The sequence below is a fragment of the Triturus cristatus genome, chromosome 5_1 (genome assembly GCF_964204655.1).
Source record: "Triturus cristatus chromosome 5_1, aTriCri1.1, whole genome shotgun sequence".
Classification (NCBI taxonomy): domain Eukaryota; kingdom Metazoa; phylum Chordata; class Amphibia; order Caudata; family Salamandridae; genus Triturus; species Triturus cristatus.
In genome coordinates this window covers 123,968,719-123,992,141 of record NC_140587.1, presented here as the reverse complement: position 1 = coordinate 123,992,141, position 23,423 = coordinate 123,968,719, and the positions used below count along the sequence as shown (strand labels likewise).

The 23,423-nt window shown below is 49.2% G+C and overlaps 1 protein-coding gene across 1 annotated transcript in view; it reads left to right on the top strand.

Moving 5' to 3' along the window:
- The window catches only part of LOC146830355 (uncharacterized), a 485,325-nt gene that overhangs the window by 153,073 nt on the left and 308,829 nt on the right, over positions 1-23,423 (top strand). The window lies entirely within an intron of this gene.

Sequence of the window (23,423 nt, the reverse complement as noted above, 5' to 3'; positions counted from 1 at the left end):
TTTGTTTTTGTTGATTTTATTATATGACAAATGAGTAAATTGACTCACTTTGTCCTAAAGCCCTATGCTTACACCCTTTCCCACCTTGTCTCACTCCTGAACGCATGTTGTTCATGTCAGTACCCTCAGCCTATACCCTTGTCTAGTGTGCACTAGGGCTGTTGGGATGGGTTGTAGTTGGGCACTATTTCTGAATGCTGCTCTTTTGTTGTGCCCCATGCAGATGCTTCAAAATCCATTTATATATTTATTTATTCATTTCTTATAATACATTTTTATTAATTTCAGTCTCGCATACAGTGAGAAAACAACCAAATCGTCAATGAGGAGCATCATTTTTTAATATTGTTGTTGTATAAGCTTTATTCCGACAACTTGTTTCATAACAGCTATAAAAAGCGCAATTATTGTAAACGAAAAGATATAAAAGTAGACAGTTCATGCAACAGCTGTAACAATAACATACAGACAAATTATTCATTACGATTTACAGCTACAACAAAGGAGCAATATAAAATTCAGCAGATCAATGTTAAAAGAAAATTGGCACATTACAATGTTAACTCGTACTTAAAAAGGTGTGAGAGGGGAGGAAAGAGCATCACAGTATTGTCACAATTGGAACCTCCTTGGTTGAGCCTGGTACACAATGCCAAGCAGTCCTTTCAATTGCCTTTTCAACCCTCTCAGGACAGAGTTGCTGAGTGATTATATACAATAAAGTGCATGTGCGTAACAACTAAAGGAAACATGGATTACCATCCTATGAACCCTTGGGCAACTGTGTATAAAAGTCATCCTGCTAGATACTGTGAGGTTCCTATCTGAGCCTTCCTCCTAATAATCCACGTGTGGCTTAAAAACTTGGCCACTCCACAGGCAAAGAGTGGTCTAAACTCTGATTTTAAGATGCACAAGGCATCCCAATGGTTACGTGTGCCCAGTTGCCGGCAGACCGGTTTTAGCCATTTGGACCTGGGTTTGGCATAAGCCTGGCAGGCAAACATGACATGAGCAACGGACTCCACTGGGGCCTTGCAGCTTGGGCAATCACTTGCAGTTAGGTCGTGCGAATACCAGTTAGCTGTTACCTCACAAACGGGGAGTTTGCCAAACCTAAATTGAATGTATAACATTCTGTCTCGAGGGACCTCAATTATGTCTAGGTAGGGCTCCAGGTATATGGTCTGTTTGTGGAGGTGAAATGGTAAGTACCCCAGTTTGGGTTTGCTGGATTCTTGCTGATCCTCACATTCCCAATAATGTCCTTTGAGCACTTATTTTTGGGGTGGAACTTGTTTGACCCAAAGGGCTAGAAGCCCTAGTTCAGACATCAGCTTCTGAGCGTTTCTGATCCTGTCTACCTTATTGCTCGTATCTAACTGGATAACCTCAGATAAGGCTTCCGCATAGGGTAGGAGCTACGGGGTCTGCCCGATGCAAGCCCAGAAAAGCAGCGGGCGGAGGCTCACTATATCACCGATGGAGCGCCTGCCCATGTCATCTTAGTTAGTTGAGGCTGCCACAACATTGTGTCTGAAAGTCGGACACCAAGATAGTCATTTTTTAATGATGTGTTAGCTGGACTATCGGAAAGACTATACCTCATCAACTTTTCAGCTAAAGTCTGCTGAAGTCTGATGGTAATCTGATTACAATACACCCTAGGCATTTCATTACATCATTTTCCCTGTTGTATGCAGTATATTCACGGAAATCTTTAGGGATTTATAGATAAGCTCCTTCTTATAATTTACCGGTCTATCCAATCTAATTTTTTTGAGTTTCCTGGGCCACCCTCGACCTTGATATTACACCACCATACACTAGTCCATATACCTGATTCACTCAATCATATCAGGCACCATACCCATTTTTAGAAGTGTCCCATTTAGCCACAGTTAGATCTTGGTTTATGAATAATGTCTGGTACTGGTATCTGGCCATGTCGGTTGTATCCCGTATACCAAGGAATTTTGGGGCATATTCTCAAGGACTTATAGCTGAGTTAGCGGCACTTTATCGCAGCCAAAGTGTCGATAAATATATCGCCCTATTCACAAGATGGTGCTAACAGCTGATATCACCAGTTTTCCTGCGATAGCAGCCGCAAAAAAAATCACCACAGATGACACCGGCAACTAACGCTAATGATATACAGAGTAGGCGTTCCCGTGCAAAAAGCCGTGAAAACACCACTTTGCAACTTTGTCAACGACCAGCCAGATAGGCGATAAGATCCCAAAACACGCAATAAGGCGTGTTAGCAGCAGGGATTTAACACCTGCTCTTACCTGTTGTAAAGTCGGACGACAACCTGCACCATAAAAGGGAGCCCAGCCCAGAACCACACCTGAAGAACAACAGATGCCATGGAGCAACTGATCATGCAGGTCGGACACCCAAGAGGGCCACAACGCCAACCTCCACCACCCCCAGGACCGCCCTCCCCCAGGGCACCCCCACAAACCCCCCTCCCGGACAAAGATATGTTTCATCAACTTTACGAAATCATGAACAAAACAATTCGCCTGATGTCGCAGAATTATAATAATCAACATTCACGTGTGGTCAGAAAAAGGAGAATCATTCAATCATCTTTGAATTTCCAAACAAATCATTTTATCCAAATTAAACTCAAAACAACTATTTGGAGGAGTCATTGCGGGTCTTCTCTGGACAATCTGTTAGTCTAAGCCTGCAAGACAAAATTCAAGATAAGAAGGTGTTTCATGCACTCATCAAAGGACAGAGAGAGAGAGAAAGAGCAAGAGAAAGAGAGAGAGAAAGAGAGAGAGAGAGAGAGAGAGAGAGAGAGAGAAAGAGAGGGGAAGAGAGGGAGAGAGAGGGAGAGGGAGAGAGAGAGAGTGAAAGGACGAGCAGGAGAGAGAGAAAGAAGGAGAGAGAAAGAGAGAGAGAGTGAAAGGAAGAGAGGGAGAGAGAGAGCCGACACTGCGGAACCAGGCCTCACTGCTCACCTGCTGCCACTGGTGTGTCTCCAACCACGTGTCGGTATACACTGCAGTCCACCAGGTCCCTTATCTGAAACAGAGTCCAGATTCTTGAATGGCAGAGTTCATATAATTGCACACGCCATCATCGCTTGCCTGCCCCTGCGCACACAGGCTGCTGCACCCCAGCCCCTCCCGTCGGCCAGCGGTGATTGCCCGCCCCTGCGCACCCAGGCCTCACTGCTCACCTTCTGCCACCAGCGTGTCTCCAAGAGGGCCCACCACGTGCCGGTGCAAGCTCCAAGCCTGGAGCCGGTGACCTTGGCAGCCTACACATCGTGCAGCCCCTCACCGTGGGCCACCAGGTCACACACGTGAGTCTGGGTCTTGATTTCGCAATGGCAGAGATCCTATCAGTGCAAACAGCATCATCGCAGGCTGATCACCCGCTCAGCTCTTTAGGTGCCACTAAGTCTGTGAACCGCGAGGCAACGGCACGTGGCGGTAGGCCTGCCCTGCCCACTGGTTCAGGCCTACACTGCGGTCCAGCAGGGCTCACACAAATCCTTACCAGTCCGGACCGCCAGGACGGCGCATCATCGCAGGCTGCACACCTGCTCAGCACTTAAGGTGCCCCTACCTCAGAGCACCGAAAGTCACCGTCCCGTGGCGGTAGGCCCATGCCGGCAGCAGTGTATCCGGTGCCACCAAGTCTGTGCAACGCAAGTCATGGACCCTCTATGATTAAGTATCATTGTGCGGACGCCATCATTTCACCTCTGGCAGTGGGGAATGTGATGTTGTAGGGCCCTACGCCATCATGCATAAATAATAACCACACTGATACACCCAGATAGAGAGTGGAAATGGCGTTGAGCACGTGCGCCCGGCCCTTTTTATTGGCAGGGTGACATGTCCTGTAACGCGTGTGCTGGTTGGGTGTGGTGTGGGTGTAAACCAGCCGTGAGGGAGTGGCTGTGGCATTCTGACAACTAGACCTGTGATCAGCAGATCACTGCAGGGAAGACCTGGCACATGTAGCGTTGTTGTCCCCCCCCTGTAAGCGTAAGCGGAGTGGGCTGGCCTGGCGTATGCCAGTCCAGCATAGGGGTGTGAACAATGACCCTGGGGCTCTGGGCTTGCTTCCGTCCTGGGCTGGACAAGGAAGTAACTAATGCGTGTGTCTCTGTTGTAGTGTTGGCGCCACCCGAACCGCATTCGGTAATGTTGCCCCCTGTGACTCAATTCCCACAACATGAGCAACATGGACGGAAGGGGGAATCACTGACCCTACATTCATCCATACTTCCACACTTGAATGATCATAGACAACATGACACATCTGTGTGAAAATGAATGTTTAATGCACATTCAGTGGAGTGTTGTAGCTGGAGCAGTACAGGGCCATGCAAACCCCACTTTACTGTTTTAACCCGTGGAGGGCCAGCCAGAGTCCTTTAGGGAATGACAAGTTCATTGGAAGAGGAAGAGTTCAGTCCACAGTCTGATTGCTGTGTCATTAGTAACCAAACAGACTATGGCAGTCCAAGGTGAGTGTCGCATAGTGTATCGGGGGACAGTGGAAGGTGATGATGCAGAGGCCAGAACCAAGCAGAAACAGGCCATATGGCGGAGATGAATGCTACTGCGTCCTTCTTACCACTAAGGCAGAATCATCCACATCTTCGTCCTCTGCTGTTTCATGTGCTTCACATGTAGGTGGTTGTGTTCTGTCTCCAGCACTGTGCGGCAGTGACACCTCAGGGGCCGGAGGTGGAATGTCTGCCACACTGTGTGGCACGGACACTTCAGGGGGCGGAGATGTGGATGGAATGGTAGCAGCAGCATTCATCCGCGCCAGGCCTTGTGGCAGCAATGCCATGAGTAGGGTCTGCAGGGCATTGAGGAACCCAGCTATCTCTCGCTGGTGTGCAGCTGTGGCAGCCACTCTTTCCGCCTGCGTCTGCTCCATATTCTCCATGATCCTCCGCATGTGTCCCAACTCCCGGGTGACATCGCTGGAGCAACTCTGACTAGACAGTTGTTCCTGTCTCAGTCGGGACTCCAGCAATGCTAGCCATGGATCGTTGGAGAGCATGGAACGGACTGTGGGTGTCTGTTAAGGACTGTGAGGGGTCCCTGGTGTCATCTAGTTTGGCTGCCATGCGGTCGAACCGCACCCGCACCTGTTCAGCAATCTTCTCCTGGCACCCCAACACACGGTGTTGGAAGGCCATGTGTTGTTTGTGGGGGTCCTGGGAGGCAGCCATGGTGGTGGGTGCTGCCTGCTGTGTGGTCTGTGCAGGGGGTGGGGTTTCATCGATGCAGCTGGGCTGACCTGCTCCTGGAGGTCGGTTGACGTAGCTGTCAATGAACTCTTGGAGGGCGTCGTTGTCAAAGGTGTGGAGGTCCTCTTCGTCATCAGAGGAGAGAGGTTTGATCTGCTCTGCAGGAGGTGTTGGTTTTCCTTCTGCAATGTGAAGGGGAGATGCAATTTAACATTGTGTTCACATGTATGTTGACGCATTGTACATGTTTACATACAGACTGCATGACATGGTACACTGTGACTGTTTGGGAGGAGCTGCCTATTTGATGCGGGACAGTGGACATTTTGCTGACATCACGAATGTGTGTTTGTACTTGTACATAATCAACTCACATTTCCCTGCTATGCCAAATGTGATTTGCCAGTTTCTACACACAAGCGGCACCAGTTGTGTCCTCTGTTCTGTTGTGGACGTCTTGCGGTTTGTACCACATTGTTGTCAATGTTGATGTGCTCTGCATGTTATGTGTATGTGCTGCATTTTGGGAGAGTCGCCCCTGCAGCTCTGATTTTGTTGCCCCTTATCACTTTCATGTGGTGTGCCCTTGACTTCTGTGCTTATACAGTGCTGAGATATTGCATACTTGGGTACATTGGTCTCTTGGTGGGAGTTGGGGGTCTGGGGCATGATTGGTTTGTCCGCAGATGTGTTGTTGACATCAGGGGTTGTTTGTGCATGTGGATGTGTCAGAGTGTGACCTGCTCCTTTACGGATGTGGATCCACACTCAGCCACCTCAGTGTCGTGGCGTGCAACATTTCATGATATATTGACTGCAGCAATGCTTTTTGTCATGCAGTGTCACTTGCCTTGTCAGTGTTGCTCACAGACATGCCACTTTGCTGAGTTTAACACATGTGCATGGGTTGGTTGTGAGATTGGTGGTGTGTGGGAAGGGCCCCCTCTGGGCTCATAGTCGACGGGGGCCTACTGGCTGTTTCTAGGTGTGCTGCAGTGTGCCAAGGGGATCAGAGACATGCTCCAGAGTCATTGTGGGTGTGCACTGTGCTATACTTAATTGTGCATGTGTGCCATTGTGCCCATCTACCCCTGTTCCTGGTCATTACTCACCCTGTTGCTGTTGTGTCAGGTCATGTTGAGCAGTGTCCGTTCCCCCAACTCCTACCACCGTCTCCACACTGATGACTGTGGACACCATTTCCTCCATCTCATCCAGCTCCTCCTGTGGCGCTGGACTCCCACCTGCAGTCTGCATTGCTGCCGTCTGGTTGTTGGCGAGTTTCTGCTTGGTTTTGCGCTTCACATCATTCCAGCGCCTCTTGACCTCTTCCATTGTCTATTGTCCTCTTCAGCACTCCGACTGCATTCACCTTGTCCATGATGGACTGCCATATTTCATTTTTTGTTGCCAATGACACAGTGGAGGTGACGAACAGTAGTTGATTGTGTTCTATCACCTCTGTTATTAGGATCCTGTATTCCTGCGGACTGAACCGCGTCTTCCTCTTCTTCTTGTCCTTGCCCTTCCCTGACCCCGAGGTCCTGGCCTGGGCCTCCGGGGGGCTTGTGGGGTTCTGGTTGTCCTCTGTACTTGCTCTGGCTACCTCCATTGTGCTTCGCAGTTGTTTTGCTTTTGTTTGTATTTTTTTTTCTACTTTTATAGTGATTTTTCCCACCTGACACGTGTGAATTGCTGGCGTGGCGCAGCTTATCACTGATTTTTTTATCGCGGTTGGGCCCATCGAAAGTTTTTTCACGCTAGGGTTTAGATTTTTATTGCCGTCCCAGTGACTTTATCGCGGACATTTGACGCATTATCGGGAGACTATTGCATGTTACCACCATGTTGTGAATAGGACGTTAACACAGAGTTATTTTCCCGTGATAGACGGCAATAGGAAACATTGTGTTAACCGATTTTGGCGATGATTATCACACGTTCTTGAGAATATCCCCCGTAGCCTATACCCTCATTTTTATAGTCAATCCGACAACTGAATCTAGTTCTTTGTATATCTTCCCCTACTAGTTTCCAATTCAGGAGAATTCACACAGTGTAGGGAAGAAGGTGCCTCTCCACCCACACTCCAGGAGAGTTGATCATTGCCAGACAATTATACCCTGTGTTAATTCTTTAGCTGAATCAGTCTGAAACTAGCTTTAATCAATTCCTCCTTTAGGACTCTTGAGACCCTCATCCCATGTCTCCTTTTCTAATGCACTGACATCCCATTCCCAACCCCATCCTTTTCACAGTTTTGTCAGACCATTGATTATATTGTTCATTAATGAACTATAGACCAGGATACCATCTTTTGGCACATGTTCGGCTCCAATATTCTCCACTCTAGGGCAAGTCTTCCGTCACCTCTTTGTGGAACCCTATACACACTAATTTCCACATTTAAGTTGTAGATATTTAAATATATGTGACCACTGACAGTCATATTCTTTGTAAGTTGTGTAAATGACACTATGCCATCAGCACCCCAAACGTCACTTAGAGTTGATATCCTGATTTGTCCCAGTCCTTAAATCTAGCCAGTTTGTTCACATCTTTTAGTCTCCCTACTGTGTGCTGTTCGTATTTCCATAGTAACGTTCTACATTCTACATGTGTTTTTCCATCGTGTGTTCCACTTCTAGAAGGTGTTTTGATTTTGCTGGGCAGTTACTGATCAGCTGGATGCTATTCTGATGGTGGGCTTCCTTATTAGAAATAAAAAATGTTTCTTGAGTTATTCACCACTTGGAGTTGAGACTATAAATTACAATTTGGAATTAGCTAGCTTAAGGAGCCCCCTGACAGAGACTGCCAACCAGACGGTCACTTTTGACATGGCAGACCCAGCAACATTTCTATGTGTATTGCTACCTTGTTTGTGGACTCAGCAGAGTGGACTACTGTCACAAATCTGGTCTAAGCTCTGGTGAGCATCCTCGCTTTGGCATATTAAAGCGGAAGTGCTTAATTTTCGCACTTTAAGGGGCACACTCGTCTCAGGCAGTTTCACCCCGAATCTTACACCGCACTCCTAGCATGCTAAAGAGGGTCTTGCACCTAGTGTTCCTATCACTATACCACTTCACTGCATTCACAGTGTCCTCTAGGGGGCCTCGCATGTACCGTCTCCATTTAATTGCTCACTGCTGGAAGCTGGTGCTTTCCCTATGCGTGATCTCTGCCTAAGTCTTGCCTCTTCCCATGAAGCAATGGAACAGCATGTACCGTCACACACTAGCTGACATGTTTATTTGGGACAGTTTCCATTCTATTTCATACACCTCGTGTGGATACATGTTATGGACATTTTTGTTTGGGACAGCTTCAGTGTTTAATCCTAAAGACAGCCTTGTTATACATTTTTTAATTATATAGTATTGGACATTTTTCTTGTGAACACTACTGACACTATCTCTCCTTGTTTTTGTACTCCTAGCAATTTTTTCAATATGCTTTATATAAAGCGGATTTCATTTAAAAACCAGAGACTACCATTATGCATAACATCTTTTAATGCCACTCCTACATCACTTTTAAACAACTTCCAAACAATTACACCAATCCAGAACTAGAACACTGCAGTTCATAAGGAGACCCATCACAGAACAAACCCTCTTCCTCTTTTAAATGCTGATCTTGGACATTTTTACTTTAATTGCCTGTTTAAAATGTATTTAAAACTTTATAATATATAATTGGTATTGCATCTTGTTTAGGGTTTGCAGTTATAGCTTTTGTTTAAAAAGATTTAGGTTTGTATGTTGGACGCTGTGATAAATTGTTGTAAGGAACTGGGAGATTGTTTTTGGTACTTCGTATTTCTGTGTAGGCTGTTTATTATAATATCTAATATCTAAGTGAGGCGTGGAGCGTGAAGGTCTCTCTGCTGCTCGACTTTGGGATTGTGTGAGCGTAACTGATGAGGGTTGGCGCTTAGGCTTACCCAGTGGAACTCATGTACGTGTTCTTGCAAGATTTGGGCATCAAATTGGATTGGGACCACTTTCATGCAATGCATACAGGATATGCTAGCGCTTATCTCGGAATATTGAGACCCGTTTGAATGAAACGGGCAAATATTATATTGGGGTCCCAACTGTGATGGAGTTGCTATGTGTAGGACCATGTTTGATACCAGTAAAAGAAGGGCTACTGAGGAATGAAGCTGGTGAAGAGCATCCTTTAATTCAGGCCAGGCTGTTGAACCTTCTTGTCGGGACGGTGTCAGGAGATGTGACTGATTCAAGGAACTTTCAAGCAGGGCTGCAGAATCAGTGGAGAGGTCTTGGGCTCCAGGAACAAGGAGAAGGTATAAAGAGATATGGAGACTATGGGCATGTTGGTGTATGGAGAGAAATTTGAATACTGTGAAGGTTCCAATTACGATAACATTTTTGGTGGAACAGCTTGAAAAAGGTTTAGGTTATAGAACTATGCTCTTTACCCAAGTTTTGCAGAGTAGAAAAAGTTCAGTGTGGTGGATTTTGAAAAACAATTTTAGTAACAACTTTATTTATTGATTTTTAAACCCCAACAGGCGGTTGTACACAGAGCTTTGAAACATTCTTCATCAAGACATTTTTCGAAAGTATCAGATTCCAGTGACACATCGAACAAGCACATCATCTATGACAAAAAGCATAGAGAAGTATATGTCATACTAGCAAATGTAGATACCTCAAACAGCATGCAACGTGACAGTGTAATAAGATCTTTACTTTACATATCGCTATTACTATGAGATGAATCATTCTATTCATTTCTACTTCCCATCGGATTAAGTAACTCTCTGCATAATTCTCTCCACGTTGCAACATCCTCTGCTAGTTTATTGTCCTTTCTGCAGGCTTTCATGTGCAGCTCTTTGGCAAGAGACCATTGGCCTACATCCCTCATCCAACCCTCCAATATCGGCACTCATGAGCTCATCCAGCATACAGCTACCAGCAGTTTGGTGAGAATCATGACTAATTGTAGTAATTTATAGGCCATCTTAAGTCGCCTAGGCTTCAGCATCTGCCCCAAGAGACAATGCGCAGGTTTGGCCTCCACTTGGATACCCACCCCACACACACCTTTGCTACCACACAGGTCCAATATTGCTGCACCTCTGAACATTCCCATGCCAAATGCAAAACCCTGCTTGGGCCCTATGACATCTATGGAATTCATGTGGGCGAGTTGGATCTATACGATATAGTCTTGCAGGAGTAATATACATCCCCTGCAGGAAATTATGATGTATCAATTTTAGGGAGGCGTTGCAGGATACTTTACGTGTTAATGCACATGCATTCTCCCAACTTTTCTCTGTCAATGGTGCCTGCAGATCCTCATTCCATGCATCCCATGCTTTGTGGACAACGGGTTCCGAGTCTATCCTCATGGCCTAAATATAGCAGTGAAATCAATATGCACCCACTACCACATGTAAGTAACACGCCCAGGGTCTCAGTCGTTTGAAGCATATTCTGGTATGTGGGCTATGTAACCTCCACCAACCCCGCATACTGTGGGTACTGCCCCTGCCCCAGATCAAAACCCCCACACGCCTGCTCAAATGTAATGAAGGTGTCGTTTGTGTGTAGGTCCGCAAGAACCAGGCACCCTGCCTCCCTCCAAGCCTGAAAGGACATGTTCTCGACCATCTTACGCACTGGGGCCAAGAGCTGAATGTTTAACTAACACATTTTGCCATAAGAATGCCGTTTTTTAACGACATATGGTAGATCTGGGCCTGCACCTGCCCCTTCATCAGCACAACAGGAAGACTTTCTGGTTGCACATGTCCGCTAAGTAAGCGCTTCTCCAAATTGTCTACCTCATACAACCACGGCACCGCATGTTGATGGTGCGCTGCATAGTAGTATAAGTACAATCTGGGCACCTCTAGCCCCTCTCCTCGTAGTGCCTGGAGAGTACCTGCAGTGCCACTCTGCTACGTTTACCCGCACAGTAAAGGGATACCAAGATTGATTTCAGTTGCCTAAATACCAGCATGGGGATGTTGCACATTGAGTTTTGCAGGGCATAGAGAAATTGAGGCAAAACCACAATTTTTACCACCGCGACTCTCCCCATTAAGGACAGCAGTAGTGCTTTCCAAAAAAGCTACTGCGCACTTTAGGTTCTCTAGTACCTCATGCGCCACCTTTATTCCCAAATAACAGAAGTGACCTGTTTCCCATCTCAATGCTAACTTGGACAACTACTCAGCATTATGTCCCTTAAGCCTAGTCTGTGGGAACACCAAATACTTTTTTCTGTTAAGGCGGAAACGTGAACATTCCGCAAATCCAAAAGCTGTAGTAACTTGGGGATCGCCGTCCGGGGAGATACAATATAAAACAATGCATCATCCGCATATAGCGAGACAAGGTGACTACCATTCCCTAATCGAATTCCCCATTGGGCTAGATCCCATCTGGCCCACACATGCCACGGGGCTCCATGGCCAGGGCAAAAAGCAGCGGGGACAGAGGGCACCCCTGCCTCGTGCCTCGCTCTAGTATCCAATGTGGGGACCTAGTCTGACCCAGCCGGACCCTGACACTTGGTTTGTATACAGTATCTTAACCCACTTACAGAATTGAGGTCTGAACCCCACCACTCTCAACACCTCTAGTAGGTATCCCCAATCCACCGTATCAAATGCTTTTTCAAGACCAATGGACACCAGTGCCATTCCTCAGTATCTGCCTGTGTCTCATACAATATGTGTACTAAGCGCGAATATTCATGCCTGTGTTATGACCCGGGATGAACCCGCACTGATCCTCCTGAACCAGATAACCCATGTGCGGGCTCAGCGCATGGCCAGCACCTTGCACAATATTTTCACGTATGTCATTGTGAGCGGTCTGTACGCTGCAGGATCCTGACTATCTCCACCCGGTTTATGGTACACACAATTTTCTCCCTCGCACATTGTTGCTGGCAAGAATCTGTTTTCCGAAGGATTCACTGAATGTTTGTAATAAGGGTTGAACTAGTTTTGCTGAATATGTCTGAAAGTATTCAGTCAGGAAACCATCTTCCCCCAGGGCCTCGGGCCTGGGTATGTCTGCTATTGCCTCCGCTACTTCTTCTGTTGTTAGCTGCGCTTTCAGTTCTTGGCTGGCCTCCTCGGTAAGCTTCTTCAATTGGAGGCCCTCTAGGAATGGAGTATAGTATTCAGCCCTAACCAACGGGTCAGCTGTCTATACCTTCTGCATGTGCTGTTTAAATTGCTCCAGAATACCTATCCTGGAGTAAACCTGTTCCCCCGTCTGTTTACGTATACATGTGATCAATGGGGTCGCTTGTTCCCTGCGTAATATCCATGCTAGCAGGCGACCAGACTTATCTCCCTCTGCATGTAGCAATTGTCGGTATTTAGTAAGTGTATATTTGTCCAGCCTATCCCATATATCTGTGATTTGCTCTCGCAGCATACGCTCCCGCTCCTCGGCGTATTCCTGTCCCTGCATACCCGCTTGGACATCTGCCAAGGAGTCCTCTGAATCGCGCAGCTTGCATTGCAGTTGCCTTAATACACCATATGTTAATCTCATTCCTGCCCCTGTGACCACCGCCTTCAAGGCGTCCCACTCATTAGCTCTACATTCAGTAGTGTTCCAATCTGAAAGAAACACGTTAGTTATAGATTCCTTACGTTAGAATTACCCCCAGGCATCAGACTGGATCGGGAAAGTTTTTTTGTCAGCAGTAACTCTGCGCGTCGGAAGGTGACGTCAGTCGGCTCCGCGTTCGTCGTCGGTGTCGTGGTCGCCGGGATGATGTCGCAGCAGCTACTTAGACACCGCCCTCGCGCACTGACGTCAGTTCTTTTTCCGCAGCAGCCAGCGCAGATCCGGGAAGAGCGATATCTCAGTCATTTTTTGACTACCTTTTTCTCGACGTTTTGTTCAACTTTGTGTTTAGAGTCTTCGACTCCGAACAGGTGCACGAGGGATGCCCGGTTTTAAGGCCTGCCGTTCCTGTAACCGGCTGATGTCAATGACTGATCCGTACCGCGTGTGCCTCTTTTGCCGGGAGAGCGACCGCAACCCCAAGTCGTGCTCCGACTGTCAGTTGTTGACGCCGAAGGCTTTGCCAGAGCGGTCCCGAAAGCTGCTTGATTAATGACAGTCGGCTCTGTGCCGTTCAGTGTCCCCGTTGAGAGGGAGGTCGAGGGACCGGTTGCAGAGTCATCACCATTCCAATAAGTTATCGAAGTCTTTGCACTCGGGGTCGGATAAGTCGAAGTAGAAGAAGAAGTCGAAGAAGCATTGTCGCTCTTTGACTTCTCCTCGTCGGTCGGCCGACCCAACGAGGCCCTCCGGTGGTGCCCCTCCCACGGCTCTGCTCGCAGAGCCCAATGAGTCAACAGCAAGCTTCCCTCCCTTTCCGGGGCCTGGAGCGACTCCCACCCAGCTTTGTACATGTCCGGCACCACTACCGCGTTTGGCGCCAGTCGGCTCCCTGGCCGGCGTCAACCCCAGCCTCCATCCCGACGTGGACACAGAGCCGGACCGGCGTCAGTCGATGCCGGATACGATGCCGATGGGTACTTTTGACCCTGTGTTCCAACCTGGCCAATTTCAGCCTGTTTGGCAGCCAGAGGAGGGTGTGGAGGACTGGGAGTGGTCGGGTGTCCCTTTAACTGACCAGCTAGAGACTGAGCAGGACTGGAGAGAGGAACTGGGGGATGCCAGTGGTCTTGACACTTCACCCAACCTTCGCATGTTGTCTCCTCCTACCGTGACTACGGAGGAGGGAGCGTCATACGCTGTGGTATTGCGTAGGGCGGCCGAGGCTCTCAACCTCGAGCTTCCTACAGTGGCGGTCAGGACTAACCTCGTGACTAAGGTGCTTCAACCGGCAGCGAGCTCTTCGGAGCCCCTGCTGCTGTTTAATGAGGCCCTCCCCGACGTCCTTTTGGGCACGTGGTCCAGGCCCAACACGGGGGCTCCCATGGACAGGATGATCGCCCGATGCCACCGCCTGACTCCGGGCGTCCCAACTTTCCTCTCCCAACACCCCATCATGGAGAGCTTGGTGGTCCAAGCCTCCACCTCCAAAAGCGCCTTCCCTCCTGCTCCACCGGAAAGGGATTCCAAGAAGCTGGACCCCCTTGGCAAGAATTTTTTCTCTTCCACCAACCTAGGACTGCGGTCTGTAAACACTGCATGTCTCTTGGGCCGTTATTTGCACTCTGTGTGGGATATGGTGGCGCAAGTGCTGCCTCAGTGTCCAGAGGAGGCCCGGGCAGTGCTCTCCCATGCTGTTGCCCCCGGGAGAGATGCAGCGAAGTTTACGATCCGTTGTGTGCTGGACACCAGCGACTCTCTGGGCTGGACCATTTCAACGTCGGTAGCGCTTCGCCGCTACGCCTGGATGAGGTCCACTGGCTTTTTAGGGGATGTCCAGAACACTCTGATGGACATGCCCTTTGATGGCCGTCACTTTTTTGGCGACAAAGAAGACAACGCCCTAGAGCGCTTCAAGGACTCACAGGCTACGGCCACATCCTTAGGCCTCTCCTCCCGTCTGGCGCAGTCTGCTTTTATCCCCACGGAAGGGGTGCCCCGACACATCCCACCCAGGGCCACAGGCCGCAGCAAGTTACCCAGTCTTCGTGCGGCCAAGGACGTGGAAACAACCAACAGGATTCCGAGGGCCAGCGGGCGGGCCAGTCCACCAACCCCCCCTCTGCAGCAGCCTCCAAACCCTCCTAGTCTGTTCTTTCAGGCCCATCAAATGTCAGTGGGCGGCAGGATTCGCCATCATCTCCCCCACTGGCGCACCATCACTTCGGACAGGTGGGTTTGGCAAATAGTCCCGAGGGGCTACTCCCTGTCCCTCGAGACTACCCCTCCAGCTATGCCACCGCGATACCACCACATGTCGGAGGATCATCTGGCTCTTCTCCAGCAGAAAGTTAGGGCTCTCTTGGCCAAGTTAGCCATTGAGTGTGTCCCTGTCCCAGAAGTAGGTTGTGATTGTTACTCCCACTACTTTCTGGTTCCCAAGAAGGACAAGGGCCTGCCTCCTATCTTGGACCTCAGGGATGTCAATCGCTTCCTCCGGAACGAGAAGTTCAAAATGTTGACGCTTGCTCAGGTGTTGTCTGCCCTCGACCCGTAAGACTGGATGGTGGCGTTGGACTTGCAGGACGCTTATTTTCACATCCCTGTCCTGATGGCCCACCGGCGTTACCTGCGGTTCACGGTAGGCCACGAGCACTTTCAGTTTACCGTGCTCCCCTTTGGCCTTACCAGTGCCCCTCGGGTGTTCACGAAAGGGATGGCGGTGGTCGCAGCTCATCTGCACAGATCAGGGGTTTCAGTCTTCTCCTATCTCGACGACTGGCTGTTGAAGGCGGGCTTGCCCCAGGCAGTCATTTCCCAAGTCCAGACTACGGCCGACCTTCTGCATATGCTGGGGTTCTCCATCAATGTGCCGAAGTCGCACCTGGTTCCCTCTCAGAAGCTCCTCTTCATCGGACCGGTTCTGGACACGACGCAGTTTTGGGTCTATGCTCCCGAACAGCGAGTCTGGGATATTTGGGCTATGATTCAGATCTTTCAACCTATGTTCCGGGTTTCGGTCAGAATGACCCTGAGGCTGCTGGGTCTCATGGCCTCCTGCATCCTGCTGATCGATCACGCCAGATGGCATATGCGGGCTCTGCAGTGGGACGTGAAGTTCCAATGGGCGCAGCATCAGGGGAATCTGTCCGATTGCGTTCAGATCTCGGAGGGCACTGCTCAACAACTGCAGGATTGGGTCAACAGCAGATCCCTCTCCCTCCCCCAACCAGACAACACTGTGACGGATGCCTCCCTTCTGGGATGGGGCGGCCACATGGGAGAGGCGGAGTTCAGAGGCCTTTGGTCTGCGGCGGAGTCTGAGCTCCACATCAACCTTCTGGAGGTCCGGGCGATTCGTTTTACACTGAAGGCATTCCTTCCCTCTGTGCGGGGAAGAGTAGTGCAGGTGTTCACGGACAACACAACTGCAACAAACAGGGCGGGGTGGGGTCGTGGACCCTATGTCAGGAGGTCCTCCCCCTCTGGATATGGCTAGAACATCAAGGCATTTCTTTGGTGGTTCAACACCTGGTCGGTTCTCTGAACGCCAGAGTTGACAAACTCAGCCGAAGGTGCATGATGGATCACAAATGGCGTCTTCACTTGGAGGTAGTGCAAGGTCTCTTTCAGCAGTGGGGAGAGCCTTGGTTAGATCTATTCGCCACCGAAGAGAACGTGCAATGTCAGCAATTCTGCACATTGGCATTTCCAAGGTGGCACTCGCTGGGCACCGCTTTTCGTTGCGATTGGAGAGTTTGAAGCCTTTCCCCTGTCATTCTTGTGGCTCCGGATTGGGCACGAAGAGTCTGGTATCCCGAGCTGCTCCTCATGGCCATCGATCCTCCGATCAGACTGCCTCTTCGGGAGGATCTCCTGTTGCAGCAGCAGGGGACCGTCCTCTACCCGAACCTGTCCAGTCTCCACCTCCTTGCGTGGAGATTGAGCGGCGGCAGTTGACGTCATTCGACCTGCCTCCTGAAGTCTGTGATGTAATCTTGGCAGCCAGGCGGTCCCTCCACTAAGACGGCATACGCCTGTAGGTGGAACAAATTTGTGGCTTGGTGCACAGCAAAGGCTGTGGATCCCCTTTCTGCCCCTCTTTCTAAAGTACTATTATTTCTTCTCTCTTTGGCCCGGCAGGGCTCTGCTCTGGGCACTATCAAGGGCTATCGTTCAGCCATCTCTATCTTCCTTCAGTTGCCAGATCATCCTTCTCTTTTCAAGTCCCCGGTAGTTAACCATTTCCTCAAAGGCTTAACACATCTGTTTCCTCCAATCCCCTTCGTTATGCCTCAGTGGGACTTGAACCTTGTGCTAACCTATCTCATGTGTGCTCCCTTTGAGCCACTGCATAACTGTCCTTTACGCCTTCTGACTTTTAAAACTGCTTTCCTAGTAGCCATCACCTCTGCTAGAAGAGTGAGTGAGATTCCGGCTCTTTCTTATAAGCCTCCTTTCCTATCTGTTCATCCGGACAAGGTGGTTATCTGGACCCTTCCATCCTTCCTTCCTAAGGTGGTCACTGCCTTTCACATCGAGCAGACCATTACTTTGCCCACCTTCTTTTCGCCTCGCATCCTTCAAAGGAAGAAAAGAGGCTCCACCGTCTGGACCCAAAACGTGCTCTCTCCTTCTATCTGGATCGCACAAAACAGTTCTGGGTGGATGATCAAATTTTTGTCGGTTACGTGGGTGCAAAGAAGGGTCGGGCCGTACACAAACGCACCACTTCTCGATGGGTCTTGTTGTGTATTAAGGCTTGTTACTCTCTGGCTAAAAAGGAGCCTCCGGTCGGGTTACGCGCTCACTCCACCAGGGTGACAGCAGCCACTACTGCCTTGGGAAAGGGAATGCCTCTGAATTACATCTGTCAGGCAGCCACATGGGCATCGCTGCACACTTTCACCAAACACTACTGCCTGGATGGCCAAGTCCGGAGAGACGGCTTATTTGGCTGTTCTGTTCTCCAGGACTTCCTGGTGTGATCTTGGTTCGCAGACCCACCACCGGGGTAGGTATTGCTGGGGTATCTATTCTAAGGTAAGGAATCTATAACTAACGTGTTTCTTTCAGATGCACAAGTTACTTACCTTCGGTAACGATATATCTGTAAGAAACATTAGTTAGTTATAGATTCCTTACCGCCCCACCCATCCTCCCGGTTCTGCGAACTGATTTCTAGGGTTAAGGCTATCCTTTCAGGGCCCTCGTTTTGCACACCAATGGTCAGTGTCTTGCATGACTCTGCGTTTCTGGCACGGAAAGTCGTGTACAGAACTGACGTCAGCGCGCGAGGGCGGCGTCTAAGTAGCTGCAACGATGTCCTTCCAGCGACCACGACGCCGACAACGGATGCGGAGCCGACCAACGCCACCTTCCAATGCGCAGAGGTACTGCTGACGAAAAAACTTTCCGGATCCAGTCTGACGCCTGGGGGTCATTCTAAGTTAAGGCATCTATAACTAACTAATGTTTCTTACAGATATATCGTTACCGAAGGTAAGTAACTTGTGCATTAAGGGATGTGCAATTTGTCAGTGCTTTTGAAAGTGACTTCCTAACCAGCTGGTCATCAAGGAGATCCGATGGGAGCCTCCAGCCTCGGGGGCCCTGCTCTCTGATATTCCATTGTACCACGCAGCACACTGGAGCATGATCGGACAAATTTGCGCAAAGTGGGTTATTCCTGCTGCTATTAAGGCAGGAGATTCCGTTACTAAAATTCTGTCCAGTCTACTGTGCGTGTTATGCATTGGCATGAAACACATGTGCACCTTCTGTGTCGGGTGTTGGATTCGCCAGACATCCCTTAAACCAAATTCATGCATCACTTTTTGCAATTGCTTAGTCATGCGCGGCTTGGTGCCCCCTCTGGGCGGATACCGGTCCAAGTCAGGATCAAGGATACAATTGAAATCCCCCAACCAAATAAGGGGGGTGTCCAAGTTCGCAGTGATCAAGTCCTGCAGCATTGGAAAAAAGGAGGGCTCGTCAGTATTTGGGGCGTATGTGTTCAGTATGGTTATGTCTTTGCCGTCAAGTTTCCCTCTTAACAACACAGAGCGACCCGACATCAGCTCCTGTATACTGGAGCATGAATGGGGTGCCCGGAGCCACCCAAATCAGTGTTTCCCTAGCGTAGGTAGAGTAAGAGTCATAGAACGCCTGGCCCCTTCATTTTGTGCTAATCTTGTGGTGCCCGTGTCATCCAAATGTGTTTATTGCAGGCATTTCAACAACAAGGATTGTGCTGCTAGTTTGTAATTCACATTCTAATCAAAAAGATATGCACTGAACCAAAACCTCTTTACATAGTCAAAGAGAGACATATATTTGTAAACTAAATCTAATGAGTAAACAATTCCTGAATTTCCTTACTACATCAAAACGATCTTTATTCAATTTTTTCCCAAAATATCTTTGTTAAAAAATGTTTTCCATTTATAAAATCACAACCATTAGTAAAGTATTCTGTAATAGGAGGTTTAGTTTTTTGTCTGTCTTGAAGTGATACGAGAATTTTTTTAAAAAATGTATGTGATGTGACATAATGTAGACAATTTTATATATGCTTAGATTTGAACATTAGGAATACAAATTGTTTTTCTGGATAACAAAATTGATTGTATTTTCTAAATGGATTTTTTTTTTTTTTAACAAAGTTATTTTTTGGAGAAAATTGAATAAAGATCTTTTTAATGTACTAAGGAAATTCAGGAATTGTTTACTCATTAGATTTAGTTAAAAAATATATGTCTCATTTTGGTTTTGGTTCAGTGCATATCTTTTTGATTATAATGTTAATTACAAACTAGCGTCACATAAGGGATTCCTTGTTGTTGAAGTTTAAACTACCCAGTCCCTTTTTGGTGTAATTAGGGTAACTCTATCTTGGTTGAGGTTTCTTGCAGGCATGCAGACGTTATATTGTGCCGCTTAAGAAACAAAAGGAATCTATGTCGCTTAGTACAGGTACCCAATCCTCTGACGTTCCAACTAGGGAACTTTACCTCCTGTGCCATATTCATTTGCTTGCATTTTCTGACTGACTGTGTCTCTGGATCGACTGCTCAAGTGTTTAAACCAACCCATTCTCATAACATAACTTATAATAATTAATGAACAAGAATCAAGCATATCGCACCTTCAACCCACGGACAATACTCTGCAAACATCACAGTAGATACTGCCCACCCTATGCTCGTGCCAGGACGTAAACAGCATCCCAAACAGCCCAACAGGGGCAACAAGTGAGTTTTTAGTCCCCAGTCCGACCCCTTACCAATTGGCAGCCATATAGCCGTGTCAGGGCTTGGCCCCTCAAAATCATCAAGTATCATTTACGCTACACTCCCACACATGTCCAATTACTCCCATAAGCACCCCAGCCACATCAGGCGAGCTTCCAACTATAATCTCAATGCATCATCAATGTCACTATGCAATATTACCATACATCTATGCAGGTTTTGGGCAATGGTCCGTGCTGCCGCTCATCCCCTAGTCCTCCACCCTCTCAGGAGACTCTTCCAGCAGCGTCTCAGGCATATTTGCTATTGTCTGCCCCGGGTTCTGTGACTCCTCATCCGACCCAACAGGTGCACCCCCTGCAATATCACCGCCGCTCCCTCGTCCTCTGGGATATCCAACTGGAGTGATCCGTTCTCACCTACTAGGATCCTCTGCTGGGCGGGCTCAGCCATGTTCTGTGTTTCCACTCGACCCTTCTGCTGTGTAGGGCCCTTATCTGGTCTTGTTCCTCATCTTTTCTTCTACTCCCACAACTCACTGGGCGGTTGCCCCTCCCCCCTGATCTCCAGCCATTCCCAAACGTCCTCTGGGGAGTCAAAAAAATGTGACCTACCCTTGCTATCACCTTGAGTTTGGCAGGATACAGTAGTAGCATATATTGCAGGTTCAGTTCTCGTAGTTTGCACTTTACCCCTAAGTAGGACTTTTGGAGTTCCTGAACTTGCTCTGTATAGTCAGGGTACACAGCAACCTTATTACTTTCAAACTGGAGATCCTGCTGTTCCCGTGCTGCTCGTAGGATGCAATCTCTATCGTGGTAGTTGAGGAATTTTGCTATGATTGCTTGGGAGGCGGGGGCGGGGCTAGGGCCATGTGGGCTTTCTCTATCACAGACATGTCCAATAAGCCCTTGGGCCATAGCTGAGTACAAATCCAGTGCTCTAGGAATTGCTCAGCCGCTCCCTGCCTTTTCGGGAATGCTCAACACACGTATGTTACTATGTCGTGCCGTACCCTCCGCGCGGTTCTCAAGCGCCTTCGTGGCCACGGTCATCTGTGCAACTTGTTGTTTGAGCATTGCTACATCCCCCCTCAGCTCCACTATGTCTGCTTTGGCAATCTTGACTTAATTAGCCCCTTTTCGTAGATCCGCAAGTAGTAGGTTTACATCTATTGAGACAGTGTCTATGCGGTCCTCCAGTGCTTTTCTAGAGCCCTGAATGGCAGCCAATAGTTCAGCTCTAGTAGGTTCCAGGCTCATTTCTCCCGACTCCAGTTCTGCCCCCCCCAGTCTGTCTGGTCAACCGCTATGGGGGGTGTCTACAGGTAGTGTATTGAGTGATGGTATTGGGCCCCATCAATTTCTGAGCCTTATCCTTGCCCTTGTTGCCTCTGACAATGAGAGCCACCCAACGCTAAGTGACTGTCTACAGGTGCTATGCTATTGTTGCTCTTCTTCAGGGACAACCCGCGTCCCCACTCAGCCAAGGATATTATTCTCAAACAGCGTTTGATCGGCAGGGTGGTCCACCAAAGCCCTGTTCCAGCAGCTCGACCTACTAGCCAAGAGGTGAACCCCTCCTTTGTGTCCCCTCCTCAGGGTGGGCACTTCCTCAGGTCTTGGGGCTACAATTTTGATTCCATGTTTGGCTTCACAACTCCCCACCGCACACCGCAGCAGTCAGTTGGGCTCTAAGGGTGCAATGCGGAGGGGTCCAAGCCCCCGTCACCATGTCTGACTCACCCACCTTCAGTGCCAGGCCAGGCCTCATCCAGTATCCTTGTCTCACCAATGGCCTCTCAGGTTGCCCTCATCTGTTGAGCCAGACCTCTGCAGCAACGTCACAGTGATACAGGGGCATGCCGATCCCGCCACAGCTCTCCCCTGCTCCACCAGCTCTCAATGCACCGTGAGGGAATATGCTTCAGGCCGCACCAACGTCCAGGCCACGGTGCCACTCACAGCGCTATGCACAGCGTCCCCGGTACCTCCGACACCCACCAGGGGTCTTCAGGCAGTCCACAACAGCTTTCTGATGGATACATCTGCCAGTGGATTCCTCACCTTGTGAATATCCCCTGCGCCAGCATTACGCAGAATTTTTTCCCCAGCTCTCTACGCCGACGTGGACGTCATAATTCCACGGCTCCGCTCGCGACTCCGTATGATGTCACCTGAGCCATAAGAGAGCCACATCGGCGTGATGACGTCAGTTCCCTTTTTTCCGCGCCGTCGACGCGTAACGGTCTCCTTGATTGTAGAGTTACTTTGTAGTTTCCTTGTGGGTTACTGTTTCTAAAGTACTCATGTCTTCGTTGAGGAAGTCAGGTTTCAAGCCGTGTAGGGAATGTGGGGGTCACATGTCCATCACTGACCCCCATGAAGATTGTTTATGGTGTCTTTCGTCGGATCACGACGTGTAAGACTGTTCCTGCTGCAGGAAAATGAATCCTAAGGCCCTAAAGGAAAGAGAAGCGAAGCTGTTCATGGCCAAGGTGAAGAAGTAGGGCAGAGGTTTGAAAACGAGATAAGTCGAAGCCGGAGTCGTCGACTTCGCACTCGTCGAAGTTGAGAAGACACAAGAAGAAGAGGAAGCATGACTCTCGGCGCCAGTCGATGAAGAGTAGGGCTTCGGAGTCGCCTTCGCCTCGACGTCGAAGTGAGGACTTGGTCTCTCCTTTGCCCTTCCTTTCTCCTCGTGTTTCTCCGGAGAAGTCTCCTTTGCCAAAGATAAATCCGGCGCAGTCTCCGGCGCCGGTGGATTCTCCAGCTTGCGATGCCGAGCCCGATCAGGTTGCTGAACTCTCTTCTGTGCCTGAAGGTGAACCAGTGGATCCAGTAGAGGATCCGTCAGCTCCTGCTCCTGCTACTCCTCGGCTGGATACAGGTTCGAATCCATACCCGCATTTCCCGACTCCGGGTGCGGATCCGACACATTTTTTGAATGCTATGTATGGTGTTTTCCAGAGAGCAGCCTTCCCATCCGGTGCACCTTCAGGTCCTGTGGGTCCAATGGCATTCAGTTTGGGCGTGCCACAACACTATGCTCAGGCACCATTTATGCCCTTCTTGCCGATGGCGTCGTCAGGACAGTTCCTGGTGCCATCTGGAGAGCCTTCCTCCCGGCCTCGTCTGGATCGCATGCCTTCGTCGGAGCCTCCCTCGACGCCTGCACGGACTCCAGCTGGACCGCGTGTGACGCCGCTGACTCCATCGGCGCAACGAACTCCTCGTACGGCGCCGCCGACGCCATGTCCTCGGAAACGCTCTCGAAGAGAAGCTCAGAGGCTTATAGAGGAGGAACAGTATCGGGCAGATGAAGTGGAGGAAGGTGAATTGGGTGACTCCACAG